At 43.7% G+C, this 21,708-nt stretch overlaps 1 protein-coding gene across 4 annotated transcripts in view; it reads right to left on the bottom strand.

The window, feature by feature from the left end:
• Positions 1-21,708, bottom strand: part of GPR68 (G protein-coupled receptor 68) — a 30,486-nt gene extending 8,778 nt beyond the window's left edge. For 3 of the 4 annotated variants that reach the window (XR_011809524.1, XR_011809525.1, XM_072038367.1), the window contains exons 1-4: positions 19,022-21,708; positions 16,964-18,073; positions 15,785-15,874; positions 8,675-8,794 (exon numbers count right to left, since the gene is read on the bottom strand). The gene's annotated coding sequence lies outside the window, so the exon portion shown is untranslated. Of the gene's footprint in view, positions 1-4,792; positions 5,878-8,674; positions 8,795-15,784; positions 15,875-16,963; positions 18,074-19,021 lie in introns of those variants that run through there. The other variant, XM_038180272.2, reaches the window with a different exon arrangement.

The raw sequence follows: 21,708 nt of genomic DNA, 5'->3' as shown, positions 1-21,708 counted from the left end.
GAATATCATTATCAAATCATGGGTTTTCAGTAAGATGTGTTTTCCTAGTACTAAATTTTCTTACAGTCTTTGATAGAAGATAAAGCCTGTCTGGGAAATCATGATTCATATGAGTAACTCCATGTACTGTGCACATAAACAAAATTTTCTGTCAAAGAATTTCCAAGCAATTTACAAACATTTGTCACTTTAGCTTTATGAGTATCTAAAAGGTGAAGAAATATCATCTCTCTTTTACAGATGAGGCACAAAAGCAGTAATCCAATCTGTTCAAAATGGAAATATTTCCCTGGCAAAGCAGTAGTTCACTCAGACTTCCTTGGGGGATGCAAGGTGCACAAAACAGTTGATTTTTAATTTCCATTACTTAAATTTCTCTTTAGATAAAAAATACCATAGAATATGCAGTTCAATCCATCAGGATGAATAAACTGGAAATTTTAGCAGCCTCTTTTACAGTTAAGCATAAACACAGTCCCAAAAGCAAGCTGTCTGTTGGAAAGACACCTTAAAAATATGGCATAATGTCTGTATGGTCTTAGTCCTACAAAATAAGTTATTACAAATTCCTTATTTGCCACAGACTCTCAAACCCACCCATCATTATCTGTACACATGATCTTCCCATTTCACCTACACTGAAGATGAATACAATTGTTTTCACCCAAAGAATCTTCTACAACCCAAACGTGCCCGTGCAAACATTTTCCGTACTGAACTATTACTGTTTCAGACTCATAAAAATCACTGCTGACAATTGGTTAGCACCCAGTTCAACCAGGACAAGAGTTAAGCCTTCAGCCAGCCCACAGTGATTAAACCCTAGACTAAACAAAGTATCAGACTCACCCTTTTATCACCTAATGTGATACGCTTGGTCACTTTGGCACAAGTGCTCAGGACTAGAAAAGAGCAGGGCAAACTGTGGCCCAGTCTTAGGGAGATGTATGCTTTATGTGACGATGCAAGACGGCGAGATTAGTTCTTTGAACCACTACCAGAAAATGCGCGGTTGTAGCATGTACTTGGGTAAGGTTAGCAATTTATATGGCCACCATAAAGCTTCAGTTAATTTGGGTTCAAAAGGAGACAGCACTGTCAGGGACAAAGATAAAGACTTGTCGTTCCTTCCCATTTACTACCCTAATTTGCATTTTTCTTTGTGTCTCCAAAACTACTAAAATGTCTAAACCTGCTTGTGTAAAAGACTGGTGGAGCCTAGCCCGGCGCAAGCTCTGTTCTGCTGCTCCTGTGCTCCTGCAGCTCCTTCAGACTGCCCCTCCACCAGGCTGACACAACAGTGACCACGGACATAGTGAGCATGGCAGCAGAAATGCCGTGGAAGGGACCCAGTCACTGACACCTCTGGTTTAGTTTGAAGTTTGCTCCAAGAGATTGCCATAAGCTTCCCTGTGGAACAACGATGGCAATGTTAGCATCGCAGGTGCGTACAGAAATTCATCTGTGAACTTACATGCAGATTTCCCATAGGACTGTTACTTAGGGGGCATTTTTACTCCTCTAGCACCATCCAGCACACAGTGCTTTTCTCAGTGGCTACACACAACTGCCATGCAGCTTTTCGGTCAACAGGAGGTCTGGCTTCAAGCCTGTGAGCACCGTGCACAGGATCTGCACTGAGACAGGTTTGACAGCCTCGCTATGCCACCTCACCTTCTCCATTCCAGGACTCCAGGCCAAGCACAACTGTAGTTGAGTTTGTATTTAGTACAATCTCTTTAAAATAATTTGGTGACTTTTACAGGTAAGAGTTTGTCTGCACGGAATAATCGTCATACCCAGTTACAGCCTAAAATACCTAAAAATCTGTGATCCATCATCTAACCTAACAACTAAAAGCATCCAGTCAGTGCCCAGCTGCTGTTGATAAGACCAAATTGATAATCTAAAAGACTGTAGAAAGTACTTTGAAGGTTGTCAATACCTTTCAAGAGTCAGAACTGTCTTTATATGTTCATAGTTCAAGAGCTCTCTGTTTTCTCAGTGTTACCCAGTAGGCCAAAATGGGTCACAGTGTGAGAAAAAGCAGATGTACTCCACAGTTGCACTGTTTTTTTGAAAATGCTTCTTTTCCTCTAAGAACTCAAACTGTTTTTATTAAATTATGTTTATGTCATGAAGAACATGATTGTAAAATTCATATCTGCTTAGCTTAAAAGTCTGGCCAGAATGCAGAATGTGAAAGACACAGAAGAAGTCTTATTGATATGATATTGTTCTAATATAATACACACTTCTGATTACAGTAATGTTTCCTGCTCCTGGAGGAAGTGCTGGTGTGTGCTGTTTTGGGGCCAGGAAGAGAAGGCTGGCTGTTGCAAAGCTCCAGATTCTCTTTGGCACAATAGCTGCTTTATGCTGCTCTTCTGGTCTGTGGATGAAGTGAGCTTGGAAAACTCCTTTGTTTCAACATCCTCAGTGTGTGGGCTCTGAGACACCTCAGGGCCCTCTGACCACCTCGTGCCTCACCAGTGACAGCTTCAGCAGCCAACTGGGAAATAGGAAGGTAGTTTACCTTTCCCCTTCTTTCCCCACAACCCAAGTACATTAACATAGCTCTGCACTGGCCAGGAATGAAACTGCGTGCTTTTTCGTCAAGACTGGTATCAAAACACTGCAATGAGGGTGTCCAATGGATGTTGTGGAAGAACAGCCTTTAAAGACCACTCTGTTATTAGGAATATAATACACAGTAACTTACAAGCTCCCTGGCAAATTGGAAACTGAAGGAAAGGCGATGCAGGGGATAGGAAAGACAAATAGCTCCCTCATTACTTACTAAGCCAGCCTAGATAGTAGGAGGAGAAAAATGAAAAAGTTGCTGTAAGAAAAACATCTGGGGTGCAGATAATCATAAAGCTGAAAGCAGCTATGGATGGGAACACACAGGCATTCCATTTAGACAGCTTTAATATGGAAATAGTGCAGCTGTGTGGGTTTTTTTAAAGCTTAGGTTATGTAACACCTCCAGTATCACGAGTCCGCAGACATTTCCAGGCAAGATTTCTCTCTCTCTCTCTCATATGCCCATGTCTTTTCAGTGTTACCTACCTAAGCCCCAGTCTTGGCAAGAAAACCTGTAGATGAGCTCCAAACACTCCTCTTGTTCTTGGATGAAAAATAAAGCCAAGGATCTCCAGGCTTTGGAGAGCTTGACTTTTTCTTGTCTAAATAAGCCAACTTTCATCACTCACTGACAATTCAACAGCAGGTTCTTTCTTTTTTCCCAACCCCCTTCATGCCCTAGATGCTGACAAAAGCACGATTCCCACCCTGCACTGTGAACTGCAGAGCAGCTCAACACCTTCAGTGCTGTCTGCTGGTGATGGCAAAGGAACCAACCCAGAACCACTGACAATAGCCTCTTCAGCTCAGACTGAGTAATAGGATGGTGCCTGGCTGTTGTTTTCTTTTTTCTTTTTTTTTTTTTTTTTTCCCAGTTTCAATGAGCATCACTACAAGATTCTTCATAAGAAATCTGTCTATGATTAGATCCACGCATTTTTAGCCAAAGGACTTCCTTGTACACATTTGCAAAAGTTGTGCTCACAGCTTGTCTCATCCACAAAGCACTCGTTTCCCTGAGCAGGGAGGACAACGTGGCTGTGTGCTGTTACATGGCAGTAGATCTCTTGCTGTTTAATCTGTCCTTCCACCTGTCATACATCACAAACAGACCTGAGTCACTTGGCTTTCATAGCAAGACTTGGACCATGCTGCACATCTTGGAACCAAAAATCTGAGATTGTTTCAGTTTTGGATTTGGTTCAGATCATTACCTACATAAACACTGGCCTTTAAACCCCCACACTAAACTTCCCCCAAGGCTCAAGGGTTTGTCAGCGTGGTGCAACGCTGGTTCACAAAGCCTGGAAGAACAAGGTCAGAGGAAGGTGCTTGGAAGCAATGAGTAGTAGCAGGGACCAGGGAGCGGTGGAGCAATGTAAACTGGGCAGAGACTGGCAGGCCCTAACCTGAGTGAGGGTTAGCGGGGCGAGGTGGGGCGGCTGTGAGAGCTGCAATAGGAAAGGCAGGATCTGAGAGAGGGGAAATGGCACCTGGTTGCTGAGCATTCCTTCCACAGAAGATAACTGTGGTTTTATTACTATTTTAAGAGGTACTTTCTGCCCCTTCTTGCCTCCTCCGCACGCTCAATCATCTCGCTGGGGTGATGCTCTGGCTGAAAGAGAGGAAAGAAGAAACAACCACTCCTTTGTTACCACCTTTCTTTCCAAAGACTATCAGGTTCCTAGCTACTTGAGAAACCTAATACTGTTAGACAAAATCACCCCAAAAATGTAGAATAGAGTGGAAACTGGGGAGCATGACTAAGGCTGACTATGAGGAAATGGCACAACAATGCCTGGATTAAACCAGAGGAATGATGAAGTAAAAAGGTCACAAGTGGAAAGAGCCAAAAAAGGCAATAAGGATGTTTCTTTTCTTTGCTGGCCAGAGTATCCAATTATTATTGGAATATCCCATTTCTTACTTCCCCAAGAAAAGGAAGGGAAAGGAAAGACAAGTACATGAGGCAGAAGCAGAAATTGTAGATCTAAACATGGCTGAAATATTTGCTGTTATTTTTTTATTTCAATCTTCAGAAGCAAAATTGTGACCCAGTATCTCACTTTAAAAAAAAAAAAATAGAAGAGTGGCACAGACAAAGCAGATAAGCAAAGGCCAGCAGATATTTTAAAGTCTCTGTGCAGTCTGAGAGAATCAGCTAGAGCAATTTGTGAATTACTGCGGATGATGTTTCAGAACTTACGGCAGATTGGGGTAAAACAGACATATTGCTTGTCTTGAGAAGAGTGTTTGGAGAATCGTACACCAGCCAGCTCAGCTCCAACCAGAACAAGCTGTCAGACAATCGGTACACATACATGGGTATTTACAGCAGTGACTCACAGCTGCTCAGACTCACCCCAAGTGAGTCCTGCCGTACTTCAGGAGCGGAGTGTGGGCTGGGGCTGGCAGCTGCACGCACCTCACACCCTTCCTTGGGGAGATGGGAGAAGCTCTGACCTCAGCCCTACCTGCCTGCTGTCAGAGGGCCGGCTCAGGCATGGATGGGTGCTCTTTTCTCTGCGTCATGCAGCCTTATCAGGCTGCAGCTCATGTTGCTGCTCCAGGGAGTGGAAATCAGAGTTGGAAGGGATGAGGGACAGTAGTGGAAGCTGGTCTCATCTCCACTGATTAATCCATGAATTTATTGCTTCCCATTCCCTGCAGCCATCAGCCTTGCCTCACGCAGCCTCATACCCAAATGTCATCCCAGACATGGCAGTACCCCAGCCCCCAGAACAACCCCCCACAGCTCAGTGTCATCCCTGTCCTCGTAGCCTCTTCAGCCTGGTTTCAGCCCTGACAGCCCCCTTCTTAACAGCTGTAGCTCTCATGACATCATAACGATTTCTTTCTCACACAGAGTCCCATGCACCAGGGCTAAAGATGTATGGAGGAAAAGCAGGACTTGAGAGAGAAGAATTAGCAGCTGCATGTCAGGGCTGGACAAAGCCAGGGAGGATGAGGGGGAAGAGATGGGCAGCAAGGGCAGCAGCACTGCTTTAGAGATGCTGCTACAGTAAGAAACAGACGCATGGATTCAACAAGAAACAGTAGTGTGGGACCAATCTAATTTCCTTCTTTGATGAGGTATGTGTCTGAATTGCTGGAAAGGAAGCAACATATGTAGAGCATCTTGATTTCATAAAGACTTTTGACACATCCCAACATGCATTTTCAGTAACACCTGGGAAAGTACAAAGGCATTATGCTTACTGCCTGATGCGTGATGCAACCACAGTCAAAAAGCAGTCACCTCTAGTCACTGTTGATCCGGAATGGATCAACAGTGACTAGATGGATTCAGGATGCTAATTATTATTTTTATCTATTCATATGACATCGGTTCATAATTTCATAATTTCTATCCTGTTAATATTGGGATAGAAAATGCACTTATTAAATCAGAAAATGATACTGAGTTGGGAAGGAATATGTAACAGTCAGGATTTAAAATGATCTTGGTCTGAAAACAAAATTAAATCCACCAAGGACAAATGCAAAATTACCACGCTTGGAAAGAAAAAAATCTGTCAGTATTCAGTGGGGAATATCTGTTTATGCAGCAGGATGGCTAACAATGCACTTACAGACACTCTGTTACTGCTCAGAAGAAAAGAATTACAGTGGGATGTAGCACTTACAGGGCATGAAGCCGGGTGCCCCCTCCACTCACCACTGGTAAAGTCTGTGGAACCTTTCTCACTAAGAAATACACAGGAAAATTAGAAAAAGTCCAAATGTTTTGGGCTACCAAACTGTATAATCCCCATCTCTGTCTCCACAAATTCAAAATTATATCGCCTTACAGATAAGCATTTCCAGCAGGTAAATGGTTAGTGTTTGTGAAGCACTCAAACGTCATACCAATGACTGCCAGAGATGAATCAAACCAGTGGGCTATAGGACATTTATTAAAGGTGGAAACAATTCTAGTGAATAAGGTATTTTATCCTTGCTGAACACCTGGGAGAAGGCAAGTTATTACACAGCTACTCATAAGGGCACAATGAAAAGCCATGGAGATGCGTGCAAGTTAGTACTGTTACCTCAGGGACCTGAAACAGCAAAGCTGCAGTGCTGGGACACTTGGTCTGGGCAGATCAAAGGAAGAGGGTGCTGGCAGGCCTGGAAGAAAACCAAGGCAATGCAGGTCGACTGCATTCAGTTTCTACAAGAAAGGTGCTCAGGTTTGGCTCAGGCACCCCAGTGGGGCACTGGTTTTGTTGAGGTCAGATAGAGTTGATATGACTTGTACTAAGACAGAAGTCCAGTAAAAAATTACAATTTTTTCATTAAAGGTCATAGCCTGATTTAAATGTGCAAGTAGAATAAAAACTAGGTTGCACTGGAGACCTAGAGATTAGTCTAGAGACTGGAGATGTCTAATTGGTGACCCCAGAGCACTCAGTAGTGCTGCTCACTTTCTTTTAGTGCAGCCAGTTTTACATGCAGCATCAACACGACTTTTCAGGGAATACAATTAATTTCTCTGCTGACCATATATACACATATATAATTGGGCCAGTTTCTAAACCTTTCTCATTGAATCTGGAATCAAACATAACACTTGAAAGATAGATACCAGAGTTCATGGTCCCTAGGAGCATGAGGTATAAGTCACTATACGAGACAGCACACAGAAATACTGTTTTTGTCAAACTTCTATGTGACGAGCAGTTGGCTGCAAGGAGTTTTACTTCTGTTTTCTGCTGGCTTTGTCATCTGTAAAGCAGACAGGCTACCTCGGAGATTCTCTGCTGTACTTTCATTCCTGATTTGTTTCAGTCTGCTCTTTTCAATAGAAGCACAAACACTGTACGTCCTATTTGCAAGAGAGTCTTACCAGGGACATACAGTAAAAAATGACTCTCTGTTTTTAACCCTCTGAAACCATCTTACATAAACTGGGGAGAGAAAAAAAAAAGGCAAGAACCCCCACCCGCCAACCCAACCTCAATTCTCAAACTGAATTCCCTTCTAAAATTATTTTAGGCCTCCACACAACCCATTCCATATTTGTTAACTTGTGAAGGGAGTCGTCTAACATGAATCTCTGCATACAACAATAATTATTCCTCTGTGTGTTTGTTTCAGTGGGAGGAAACCATAGAAGTATTCCAATAATTACAAATCACTTTACTTTTGTCATTACTGTATGACTCCATTTATAAGCCTATTGTCAAAGAAGGAAGCCAGCAACATTTTTTCAGAACCCACATAAACAAAAGACTAATTAGTCAGCACTGCCCAATTTTCCCTAGCACAGACATGCAATTATTCACGGTATTGGGTAAATCACTCCATTTGCTCAAACTTTGATATCTTGGGAATTTGTCTCAACTTCTTCATTTCTGTTTACCATCAAATTTCTCCAAAGTCTGAAGTAAGCTATTTACATTAAATATTTCATCACTAAAACTTTGGATGCCATGTGAACCACAATGGTGGTGTAGTTCAGGGTTTCATGCCCATACATGCCACTAGGAATTGATAATGCTAATTTGAGTAGCAGCTTCATCTTAAAATCCTTGATTCATTAATCTTTCATCTTCTCCTAGTACATTAATACTTGTTGAAAGCACTAGATTGGACATTGAATATGTTGTGTATGATTTTTTTAAAATAATATTCCACTACAATGGTCTAAAACAGTATAGTTCCAAATATTGCAGCACATTAGCAATGGCAAATGTTTACTCCTTGCTTCCTCCAGTAGTTAGTCCCATCCTCCTCTATCTCAAGCTTTACCACCTCACGAAGTCTTCTAGTAGAGAACATTTTAATGGCTTCATTTGGTGGCTTAAAGGGTATCAGGTATGTCATTAACTGTTCTATAGAATTTTTCCCTGGCCACCAACAGCTGAAAATATTAACCTATGCAGCTAAATGTAAGCGGTGTGGGCTGACTGATGCAAGGCAGCTAGAAGCCAATGAAGATAGTCAATGTATATTAGAAATGAATTAATTCATATACTTTCATGACCTCTGAATTTAGTTCCAATGCTCACTGCCCATCATGGTAATGTAGTTTAATCTTACAAGTGCCTTACAGTGGTGCACAGGATGGAGAGGTAGTACTCACCACCTGCTGAGACTTCCCAATGCAATATGTTTCCTCTGTGTTGGTTTTCTCCGGGAGTATATTGTTGACTCCAGTTCAGTATGTGATCATTGTAACCTCCTCATCCTTCCCAGTGTTCTGCTGTAGAATACAATATGCTTTATTAATGACTTCTTCTATCAGACACAATACATATCTCATATACAGCAGTTTGTACGTCAGTTAAGAAGAAGACTTGCTGTTATAATTAAAAGGACAAAGGTTAGCCTAGGATGATAATCTGCCGGGATATTCAGGGTATTTTTTTCTGAAATATTGACATTTTCCAGAAAGGTAAATTTTGCTTTTCAACAAGTTCCCTGTGCCCTCTCCATATATAGACTCTGGGGTACTGTGTAATACTGAGTTACTGGTCCGTGGTACCTTAGCTCTGTTACAGCACCCAAAAGTGCTCAGCTGCTGCCTTTCTAGGTGGTTTCCTGCTTAACTGAAAGTTTGACTTATGAAGTGGGTTGAATGTAGAACATTCAGGTTTGTGGTCCATACTGATCCAGCTGTTTCTTACAGAGCTTCATTATCTGCAGGCTTGTTTAGTCTATGATGAGGGCAATGATGAGGGCAAACACAGCAAAAACCTTCAGACGTGATAAAGATTATTGCAAAGAAGGAAGCGTGCTCTCTGGGTAAGCCTGAACAAGAGACTGGCTTAAACACCACAAAAAAAGTTTCCACTAGCAAAGGTAAGTGGAGCACTGGGGTATGTGGTGTGTGGGATGTAGAGCTGTCTTTAGCAAACATCTTGAGGATGGTCCAGCTGATGCCCCTTGAAGGCAAAGAAACGTTTGGAGAGCTCTCAATACCCTCCCCTATGCTCTTCTCTATTACTGTTTGTCAGGTGATGAGGCACATCAGACCCTCCTGGTGACATGCAATAGCATGAATACAAACTGTATAAATCTGACATGAAGTAAAACCATTTCCACAAAAAAAAAGTTTTGAATTAAATCATCATTTGGGATTTGGGAATTTTTCCCCTAGAAATTAAAGATATTTGGAAGTAAAATCTACATGACTTTACATGTACAAAAATATAACTAAATATATATATATATATATGTATATGTAAGTTCTGCTGCTGTAGCATTTCATTGCAGATTTTTGTGCCTTAGGACTTCTTAGATGAGGCCTGTCCATATGAAGGACAACTTGATGTTAGGGGGTAAGGAAGGCAGAGGGGACAATAAACACACATTGTCCCACATCTCAGACTGCTTTATGTTCTTTACCTGGGTTTGGGGCTGTTTTACCGAACGCAGGGTCCAAACAACTGACTGAGCACAGGGAAGTGCTGAAAAGAAACTTCACTTTGGAAAATCCCTATTTATGGTAATAATAAGTTCACACTATGCGTATTTTCAGGCGAGCAGTCCAACTAATAGCAGGGAGATGAATCATATAACAGGAATTAGTCATGCCACAGTTGTCTCAAGCAGTTGGCTCATAGCTTTTGAAAATGACCCTCATCTGCCCCCTCCTTCCTGCTGTTAAAGATCAGCCAGGTGGATGACGTGACCCTCCAGGATTTCACCACTGCGCTAGCTCCTGCCCTCAGCATCCATCTTCTGGAGGCTGCCGGGATGTACAGGGCAGTGGGTGGAAGGAAGCTCCACTTGCACCACTTTCTGCATAAATCTTTAATCTCTCTGTTCCTCAGAGAACAACTCCAAATCTTCCTTTCCCCCAGCTAAAACCTCAGCCACCTCAGCCTCTCTTTCCCATAAACCTCCTCAATACGGAAGCCAGAACGCCGCCCTGGCTCTGCCTCACAAGTGGGCAAACAGGTAACGAACAACTGCAGACAATAGAACTGCTCGTAATCCCGAATTTGTGTGCCAATCCTCATTTAAAGCGAGCTGCGAAGAAGAGCCAAGCCTAAGTAGGTCTTACGGATTAGAAACCACACAAGCCATGATCAACAAGCAAAAATACCAGTGAGGAACAAGGACTGGAACAACTGTGTTGTAGGCTTGGGACTCAGAAGTAGGAACTTCTCCCTCCTGAAGTAAACGGGCTCTGATTCATTTCACCATCTACAGTCTCGGAGCAAATCGCCTCACTTCTCTGATTCATTTTCCCAGACTCTGTCTGACTCTTTCCTGAAGCTGCAGCCTGCTCCGATACCAGCACCGCACTCCCCCGGGCAATGCCAGATGTCTTGCCAAGAACTTAGCAACTGAAGATTTAGGTGATATCCGCACGGCATCTCAAACACTGCTGCCTTCCTTCTGCTGCCAGCGTGCCCCCCGGCCTTCGGCACCGCCACAGGCCCGTGCCCCTCAGAGCAATGCTGCCAAGGGAGCTGTGGCCCCACACACGGGGCCCTGCGATTTCTGAGCGGGCTGAGCGTGGGCCGCAGCCCCCTGGCAGCCCCCTGTGCCCGTCAGTGCTCACACACGGCTGGGCAGAGCATGTCAGGTGTTAGCCCATGCCTTGGCCCAGACACCTGAGGCACCATACAGATATAGCAGACGTGCACTGACAGCAGCTTGCTCTCCGTACCCACAGGCACTTGAAGCAAGTTAGGGACCAAAGGAGGGACCAAATTCTCCTTCTGCTTACATCTTTTATAATACCATTGCTTCCAGACAGTGTAATTAAACCTAAGTATCAGAACAACATGCCCTCCGAACAGAACCATCTCATTAACAGAAAGTAATTAGGGAAGCTAATCCCACTTAGAGCAACCAAACGCTCTGTACAACTGTTCCCCTCCCTCACTGATAGCTCACTGGGTAGAGCCGACTGAGCAGCGCTGCTGACGAGCAGCGACTTGGACGAGCAATAATCAACTCATCACGTTCAAAATTCAACTCATCACGTCTGGCAAACACCAAAGTCTGTCTGGGAGAAAAAATTGACTTGCCAGGTGTAAGTGAAATGTGGTTGAAGCTCCGCTGTGTCTAAAGAGATTGAACAGATCTCCGGTCAACGTTTCCACTGTTGCACGCCCCAGCAAATACTGACACATTCAATAAAAGCCATCAGCTCTCTTTTAAATGCTATTATCTGCATATATGATTCATTTTGTACAGCACAAGTTTTAAGACATGGAAAAGTAAATAGCTGTTTATAGTATTTGGAGATTTTTCACTTCCTCCCCTCATTTTTCTTTAACTTCATTTGTATTCCTCTGTTTGGCTTCACTTTGATCACAGAGACAGAATTCATGACAGGAAATAAACCCAGTCCGTGCCAGCACCTAGCATCACGTGCACTGTCACCATGTACCAGGTTTGTGTTTTTGGCTTACGCTGACCCCATTGTGTGTGTTTCAAACGTTTCTGTTCTAAATCCTGTTCTTCGAGCCTAGCACACCATCCACCCTTCCACGCAGTGCTGTTTTAGCCGAGCTTGTTTCCTTTCAGCCTCAGCTGAGTCCCCTCAGTTCAGCCCGTTATGTATTTTTTTGTGGAGAGGGCATGCATGTGTGTGTGTCTTCAGATAGTCCCCACCTAGCCTGAAGAAATGTAACTCTTCTAGCTATCCCTTTTTGCTGCCTTTAATTAAGCTTCCCTCTTTTGAGCAGTTTCTTTCTTGGAAATTAGACAAGTTTCCAGAAGACCTAAGTCAATATCCATATCTAAAGCTTGTTCTGCAATGTTATTTCTCATACTTCTAACGATTTTGTGCCTTGGACAAGGCTTTCCTCTGTATTCTTTCCCTCTTTGCTCTCACTCCCTAGATGATCACTGCAAACTTCAGTTCTTTTCACTTTTTTCTTTTCTTTTTAACTGGAAGATGCAGGACTCCAGCAACCCAGTCCCCAGTGGAAATATCATTCTAAACAAAGCACTGGCATCTGTATCTGCAGGCTTCCTTATATTTTCATTTCCTGAATTTTCATTTCCTCAATTCTCCTAATTTTCATGTAAAAAATATTTTGTTACTCACATGATTTTAAGTGCTAGTACCTTAACTTTCATTGCAATTTAAACAAAGCCTGGCTTTCTATTATATTCCTTCACTTGCACCGAGCCTGTCTGAATTTAAGAAGAGATTGGACTGTGCACTTAGTCACATGGTCTGAACTTTTGGGTAGACCTGTGCGGTGTCAAGAGTTGGACTTGATGATCCTTAAGGGTCCCTTCCAACTCAGGATATTCTATGATTCTATGACTTCTGAGCATCCTCATTTCCTGATGTACACGAGCCCTTATTCTCTCCTCCACTTTCCCACTCATACCTCTGTACCCCTGCCTGGCCTTGCAGAGGGTGTAAGAAGCCTTCCTCAGCACCCTGCTATTGAGTTCTTGCACTTCATCTCTCCGCTGAAGAGCCTAAATGTTGTTTCCAGCCGCTCTCCATCACACCTTCAGATGACACCAGCGTTCACATGAGCCATGACTACCTGCCTCCCCTTGCCAGAGCCCCTGTCATTTTTGCCGCCTCTCTCCTTGGGAGGCAAGTCACAGCATCCCTTCTGGAGTCACAAACTCAACATCCATATGCTTGAAAAGTGACTACCCTTCTCTTATCTACTCTTAAAGAAACAACCTGCCCACAATAATGGTATTATAAATCTGGGAAAAAGAGGTTCAACACAAAAATTGAGAAGGTAGTTGAGGAACCATGACCTCACAGAAATGGAAAAAGCTTACTTTCTAGAAAGGGATAAAGTTTATTTCATAGCATCAGAGAAGCAAGCTATGGCAAAAGTAACAAGCTTCCTGTAAACCATTCACACTCCCCAGCATTCACTCAAGTATTTTTACAGGGGAATTCTGATGAGTTATTGGGTAGAAGATGGACAAGCTGCTGTAGGAGAGGTGGGATTCTAACGCTAGTCAGAAATACAAGCTTTGCATTGGTGTGGAGGTGTAAGATTATCTCTGAAATTTGGACACAAGTTCAAATTCCAAATAATGTTATGCCATGATAAGTTAAGGCACCTCTTCCTAGTTTAACAAATAATTCCTACATTGAAAGCTATTTCTAATTGCTTTTTAAATGTAGAGCATAAAATAGGTACATACTCTTATTAGATATGTGCATAGACAATAAATCATCAGCCATCAGAGTAAAATTTCTTCTTCCTTTCACAGAAGGAAAATAAAATTATTTGGCATTTTATTCAGGTGTCATTAAAGTGACTGAAGTTTGATAGCCTGATTGCATTTGCTTTTGTAATACATTCATTCTTGATCTCTCACTCCTCAAAGCTCGTGTGTCTTTACTGTCAGCCAAGAGCAAACAATGTGAGAGAAAGGAAATTTGAAAGCTTGCAGAATGAAGCAATGATGTTCAGGAACGAGAGATTAAGCTCATCCTGCAGCAAAAGCTGTAGCAATTTTTAAGTGGAGACTATCAGGAGGATGCCTGTTGTGGAGCACCAGCAGCAGACTGCCCTCTCCGTTACCTATAGACCAGAATTTCTATTTGCTTCTGGCACAGTGACAGGTCTGTGCATATGCATCCCCAGATCAAACCCCAGGACAACCTGGCTGCAGATGGATTTGTTGCCACAGAAACAATTTCTGGCGGGAGTGCTCCACAGGGAGGAACAGAGTTTTGTATCCTTCAGGTGAGCCCATCACTCAACCTCTCTCTAACAGAGCTTTTTAAGCCTAATATTCAGTCTTTTTTGCTTTTTCAGGCATACCAGCTGTAGCTTCCAGATGAAGTGGCAAAGTTCTGCTTTTGCTACCCAGTAGATTAACAGAGTTCAGAGAGTGGTTTTTAGTGAAGACAAAGGAATGAGAATTTGGAGACAAATTACAGAGGATGCATCCCTCAGAGCATGAAGTGCAATGCTGTTCCTAGCTGCTGATTATTACTAATACCTTCACTTAGAATTATTGGCCAGTTTCTCCTAAACATTAAAGCTGTTCTGTGTCTTTTCAAAATCAAGTACTATCAGCTGTCAGGGACAGCAGCTCTGCAAATGCTTCAGCTGGCAGAATAATTGATAACAACTGTTAAAAGCCACTCAAAATAAGCTTTATAGGAAAAGCACATCTCTTAGAGGAAGCATCCAGCTAATTGTAAGGTAATCAGCATCACCAGGCCGCCATGTTCTGTTTCCACAGTTTTTGTTTAAAAATAATTAGAAAAGTTGTATAAATGCCCTCGTGAGACTGAAATAACTTTTTGTTCAGTTAGCACTGCCCTGACACAAGAACAGGTAGCAGCAATAAAGCCCCAGCGAAATGTGAGTGTGCCCTCAGGTCAGATCTAAAATAACTAGCAAGGACAAACTTTTCATCTCCGTGAGCTTTTCAAACAGGATGCCAGCAAAACTCGCAGTGACATTATCTCCTGGTTCATCTGAGTGACAGCAACCACAGGGCTGCTTAGGAGAGGCAGATGTACGTTGACATGTACACCTCTGAACACGCATCCCCTCCTAACTGCGCTCGACCCCAAATAAGAAGTTTCCAGTCTGACCTCTGCGCTGAGCCATCTTCCAGGCTCACAATGTTAGCTGGCACCTAGCTCAGCTGGGATGCATCCTTCTCAATTGTCTCCTTTCCCCTCCATCTCTCTTCTCTCTTTTCCTGCTGTCTCATGTTCTTTATAGTCCTCAGGTCCCAGAAGTAAGGGAGTCATTTTTACTCTGCCAGCCACAAAGTGAGTTAAATAAATCCCACTGCAGATGCCAACTGAGATTTTTTAAATGAAATATTGGAACCATCACTTCTTTCTTAATTTAAAACTGTGATATTCAAATCACAATGCTGTGATGTAGACATTATCACCTTGCAGCTGTGCCCCACTATCACAGAGCAACGTACTGGTCTGATTCTGTAAAACCAACGCTTTCTCATGGTGCACTCTCCTGACCCTGGAAAGATTCCTAAAACTTTGGGGATTTACCTTCTATTTTCTTTTTGGAATTACAGCTTTATAGCACCAAACATAAGATCAGCTGGAAAGAGCTACCTTCTGCCTCTTCACTGATGTAACAGAGAGAGCTTACAATTGCATGCGTAGAAGCAGCGAGATATGGGGAACACCAAAATACGAGGAGTAAGATGGGGAGGCAGGAAGGATAGCACTGAGGACAGTACATTTTTGATTTGCTCAGAAAAGGAACAGAGGAGTGGACATTACATGCATGGGGGATTGACTTACTTCTTAGCAACTTCTTGATTAAAGCAAACTTGAAAGAAGAAGTGGTCAGATGTCATACTCTTCTGGAGGCAATGTGAACACAGGGTGTTACTGTGGAAAAAGTCACAGCAGGAGCTGATTAACAGACTGCTCAGAATGTCCTGAAACGCTCACAGTGACGGTGTCACATCTTATGAGCTTGTGTGTAGCCATTTTTCCTTGTCTCTCTAATTTCCTGTTAAATTTCCTTAATTTTTTACTAGATATCTGCACATGTTCTGAACAGAAAAGCACAGCACAAGGCTGAAAATTCTTCAAAATTTTCCATTTCTCAACTCCCCATCCCCAACCCACAGCACACTTGGAAGTGGATCTCTCAGTGATTTACTTTCTTGCTTGCTTTTCAAAGACTGCCAAGAACCAGGAAAACACACAAGAAACACAGGCAACCTACATAATGAATGTTTTTAATCCTATTAAAAAAAAAAGGCAGATTAATTTCTGATAGAATGGATTTAGTTTCACTAAACAAACCTTCACATTTAAAGTTTCTCTAGTCAGGTTCTGAACAGCAGCAGGAAAAGTGTCTTATCGTTTGGAAAATATATTAATGGCAAACATTTGAGAGACAAAGACAAATCTATATGGCTGTACACAGAGCACCTACAAGGTTTAGCAGTTTTCTGCAGGTATGCCTAACTTTTGGTTATGTCTTCAGGGGAAGTGAAATATTTAAATACCTTATTAGTTATTTTGAAAAATTTGTATCTAGTCAACTCCTACTAACTGCTCTGAAAATGACTACTGAAATTTATCTACTGGCTGTTGCTCTTGTTCCCTGCTGCAAACACGAGACAGATTCTTAGTTTATCTTAACAATTCCCTCTCATCAATACAACTTCAACATTTGGCTCTCCTTGCACCTAATTGGAACTCCAGAAAGTTTTTTTTGGAAGAGCTTCTATTTGAAGTTTTCCACTAGTGGGAACTTGCCAAGGAAATTTATTTTGAAGTTGTGAATTTTTGGACACATTGCTTTGGTTGAGTCCTTGGAATCCCTCCTTTGTTTTGCTTTGCTTCACTTTTAACAACCTAGCCAAAAAACTGTTCTGCCACCTTTCCAGGAGTCGTAACATTATATAAGCAATGATGGAAAAATTGTTTGCTTTTAAGAATGAATAGGTAAAAAATGACACTCACCTGTGAGCAGTTTATACAAAGATGGTTTTCCTGCAGAGCAAAGAGCAGAAGACTTCCCTTCTCCCAGCTTCTGCTCAGGCTGCTGGCGAGGCTGTCTTCCTCCAGCTGTGAGCGAGGCTGCCGGTGAAACAGTGCAGGGAAGGAGGAGGAGATTGTGTTCCAGCTCCTGTGCTCTTTATAGTACAACTGCAAAGGAGTCGAGTCAGCCAGCCCAGCCCTCTCCTCCCGCACCCACTCATTCATAAATGAAAGAGATGACAGTGCCAGAAGCAGACACTGAACACAGAGATGGGAACGCACACGGAGCTGCTCACACCCCTGCCTACCACCGCTGGCACAACCGGCAGACACCGCGCTGCAACCACGGCAGCTGGTGCAAAACGGCTGCTGCGTGCAACTTATCTGAGCACACACAGATGCTGCCTTGTGCAGGCTGTGTACTCTCACAGAGTACACAGAGCGTTACAAAGTATACAGAGCATCAGCGCTGTTATTGGTGTTATTTACAGTAAGCTGTTCCTAGTTCTCACTGAGATCAGACCTTCGTTACGGCCAAGCACAGCCCAGGCTGAACTCTGCACAAGGGAGCTGCTGCCCTGCATGTGCAAGAGCAAGGTCTGGGAGGGTGCTTTTTCCTTCCTGTTGCACAGCAAGAGAGACTGAGGCATAAACGAACTATACAGTTTGTCCAAGGTCATTCAGGAAGACTGCAGCAGATGCAGAAGCTGGCATGCTGCTGACTCGTACCGCTGCTCTTATTCCCGCACTGGGGAAAGCTGCCCCTCAGACTGTGCATTAACCTGTCCATCGCTCACACTGAAAGGCACTGCTCCTATAGAAACAGATATGAATTACATCACTGAAGCTGGAAACAAAAAGTTTTTTCCTTGTTCAGGCCATGAACTGATGCATAACTCACCTGATGGTGCTCTCCTGTGCTGCTGTAAGGACACCGGTGACTCTGTGTGCTCAGGACAGCGCCTGAGGAGTTCTGTCTGCTCGCTGCATGGGGGTGACAGCGCCCCAAGGGTGGCCAGGGACCAGAAGACAGGAAACAGGAGTCTTGTGTTGGGTAGTCCAAAACGAGAAAATGGGTTCTCTATTTCTATCCTGGTGGAAAGCACAGAAGAACATAAGCAGGGAAACTTTAAAAAATAAGAAGAGGAAAAAACAAGGATACAATGGCAATTACAAAACTTGGAAATCCTCCAGGAATACCCATGGCTAACGTCAGAACCAGCATCAAAAATAACTCCTCGTTCCAAACACAGGCAAAGGGCCCTTCAGGTATGACAGGCTACCAGATGGCAGAAACCTTCCTGTGCCAGGGCCTCTGCCAGAGCAGAGAGCTAAAATTATCTGCAGGGTTAAGGGGCCTCTGTGAGTTTTTGAGGAGGGATGCAGCAGAAAAAATGCAAAGTTCTTGAACGTGACCTGAAAAGGCTGCAAAAAGCACTGAACAGTCCTCTGCAGGCTCGCTCTGCAGCTTGGAGGATGGCAGAGATGCAGACAGCTTACCGGGCTGAACGGGCCAGGCACAGGCCCCTGGGAGCATGGCCAGAGACTGATCACCTGTGCAGTGTTAAAGAACGTGAAGGCTTAGTATCAAATTTATCAGCTCTCTCAGAGCTCTCCCCAGCCTGCATTTAGTCATAAGAAAATCACATGGATTGGGAACTTTAAGGAAGCCAAGTAAAACTTTTGTTTCAGTGCCTTGTAATGCACACTTACATACCCTTAGATATCACAGCTCTTTTATTAGTCTCAAAGAATTTATAACGGACGATATTAGGAAAATGAAGTGCAGTTACTTCCTTAGCAATAGGTGTGCTACTCTTCAGTAAAGCAGTGGAAGTCACTGTCGGCAGCACCTCTTTTCTAGTTCCCACCTGGGCTGCAGTTCTCAGCCACACAGAAGTGCAAACGTGCTCAAAGACATGTTAGATGGATGTTTGATACATACAGGTGCGCAGAACATCCAGACAGCAGAGCCTTGGCCATCAGACACCATACATGTCCATTACAGTGTGCTTAAAAGGCAATACTTGGTCCGCTCACCTGGTAATCAGGCTTTGCAAGTGGAGCAGCAAACCTCCTTTTCCAAAAATTAGAGCAAAATAAACTCCAGAAAAATCTTGGTTTGCTTTTCTTCCATCCAGCCATTCTGTTTTGATTTTCTCAACATGTAGATGGTGTAAGACAGATCAGTGAAGTAAAGGGATTTGGTGTCTCTGGTCATCTGTTACTTCCTGGGAGGCAGAACACAGGCTCCAGTACACACACACAGCGATTGCACTTTGGGATCTATTTAAAACTCTAAAAATGAAAAGAAATGACTGTAGCCTTTTATCTTTATAAATTATACAGCAGCTATTAAAGCTGACAAATTGCTATTATTTGGTGCAAGTGGCAATTTTTGCTTTTTGCTTGCTTTGGTTGAATAATTTTAACATTTCTGATGATTAAATAAGTCCGCTGAATTGAGTAACTCTTGGCTTGCATATGTGTTAAAACCAGAGGCAGCAGGCTTCAAAAATAATAGAGCTACAATGCACAATAAATGTCAGAGGTACCACAAAGAACACGTTGAGAAGGTGAGTGAGACCACTTCCTATCTCTGAGGTATGAACAGGGGAAAACGTGAACCGTCACCAAAGGCCTTGCAGAGGGGCCTGGAGATGTTGGAGCTCTGCGCAACCACCAGCAGCACGAAGCTCCACAAAGCCAAACACCGGGTGCCGCACCTGGGACAGGGCAGTGGGATTTCCTTACCCAGAGGGTGGCCAAATGCTGGAGCAGGCTTCCTAGAGAGGTGGTTGGTGCCCCGTGCCAGAGGCATTTGGACAAGGCCCTCATCTGCTTTAGCTTTGGTTAGCCCTGAAGCGGTCAGGCAGCTGGGCCAGATAGTCTCTGTAGGTCCCTTCCAACAGAACTGGTCTATTTTAGCTTCTCTTTAGCTTGTTCTCTTAAATTACCACTGAGGAACACTCTGCCTCTCATCTGGAAATGTCTCTGTCACCCATCTGGGCTTATTCTTAAAAGGCTTGCACTGATTTCAAAATCTTAATCATCCATGTTTCTCATGCATTTATTTGTGTTCTTCTGTGAATGGACTCAAAACACAGGCCATTGCTACCTCTCTCTATATTAATTATTTAGATGTCTAAGGATTACTCATGCTCTTAGACTTTTCTTTCATAGACTAAACAACCCCATTCTTCACAGGCCAGGTTTTCCAGACCTCTTCTCACCCTGGTCTTATTTCCAGCCATCAGCTTCCTTCTCTGTGTGTGAGGTGGGGGCCCCTTCTGACAGAGCTGGCTCCATTTTATCCCAGTTACCTCACCTGTGCTTCGCCTTCAAGGGCCAACATTCCTCTGCAAGTTTGATTTAAATCCTCTCAAGCACCCATTTCTGTGACAATAGCAAGGAAAATAGAGGAGGCCTCTCCCCCTCTCTCTCTGAATGCTAATCCACAGGCACCATTTTGCTAAATTCATCTCCCTCTCACAGCGCCAATCCGTTTTGTGTAGCTGAAAAATAAGGACTTGCTACCGCTCTTCTTTCTGTCCTGGTACTGTCCCTGGAGCCCTTGCAGGCCAGCTCTGAGCTGCTGGGGGTGCCTACACAACGCAGAGCTGCGCGTCAGCCGCCTGCGCAAGCGGGAACAACACTGCATATTTAGCTGCAGCCCACACGTTTCACTTTACCTGTCCTCCTATTTTCTTTGTTTCTTTTCTTGCCCCATTCTTTACTGCATCACACGTTATTTTTAACTTTTCCTACAGGTCTCAGTTTTCACTTTGAAAATTCCTGCAGGGCAGATGCAGAGCCCCCTGGCGTGCACTCCAGCTGCTCGGGGAAGATGCAACCATCTATCCCCAGAACATGCCCCATGTGGTGATCTCAGCTCCAAGAGTTCCCAGTGGAAAATGCCATAACCCAGCACACATCTCACAAACACCAAGTAAGCTCCATCATTTAGGAGCTTATCCTTTCTAGCTCCTAAAGGGGCCTCAGATCTCTCCCTTTGCCCCTGTGCCAGAGGCTGTCTGTCAGGTAGGATCTGATCTCCTCCCTCTCAACATCCAGCTTCAAGGGATCCTCTAGCTTCCTTTTGGAAGTCTGTGGGCAGACGAAATATTCTGTAAGCAGCTGGGAGAAGTCTCATGATTGCTAGCCCTTGTTCTTGTAGCGGACTTCATCTTGCCAGATGTCTGCTGGAAATACAATATAGCAGAGAGGAAACAGTCTGAGGTTTCTGGAGTGTGTGGAAGATAAATTCCTGACACAGCTGGTGAGAGAGCCAACAAGGGACAGTGCCCTGCTGGACCTGCTTCAGAACAGAGAAGGACTCATGGGTGACGTGGAGGCTGGAGGCCATCTTGGGCTCAGCGATCATGAAATAATAGTTTTTGATTCTTGTAAAAGTAAGGAGTGGGGTTAGCAGAACTGCCGCCCTGGACTTCTGGAGGGCAGACTTCAGCCTGTGTAGGAGACGGGTTGGTGGAGTCCCTTGGGAGGCAGTCCTGAAGAACAAGGGAGTCCAGGAAGGCTGGGCATTCTTCAAGAAGGAAATCTTGAAGGCGCAGGAGTGGGCTGCCCCACGTGTCAAAATATAAGCCAGTGGGAAAGGAAACAGCTTGGCTGAACAGAGAACTAGGATGAAACTCAAGAATAAGAGGGTTTATGACCTTTGGAAGAAGGAGCAGGCCACTCAAGAGGACTATGATGTCACAAGCCTA

Source organism: Anas platyrhynchos, chromosome 5 (genome assembly GCF_047663525.1).
Source record: "Anas platyrhynchos isolate ZD024472 breed Pekin duck chromosome 5, IASCAAS_PekinDuck_T2T, whole genome shotgun sequence".
In the NCBI taxonomy this organism is placed as follows: Eukaryota; Metazoa; Chordata; class Aves; order Anseriformes; family Anatidae; genus Anas; species Anas platyrhynchos.
The sequence above is the reverse complement of the archived record's forward strand: the minus strand, read 5'-3'. Positions and strand labels throughout refer to the sequence as shown.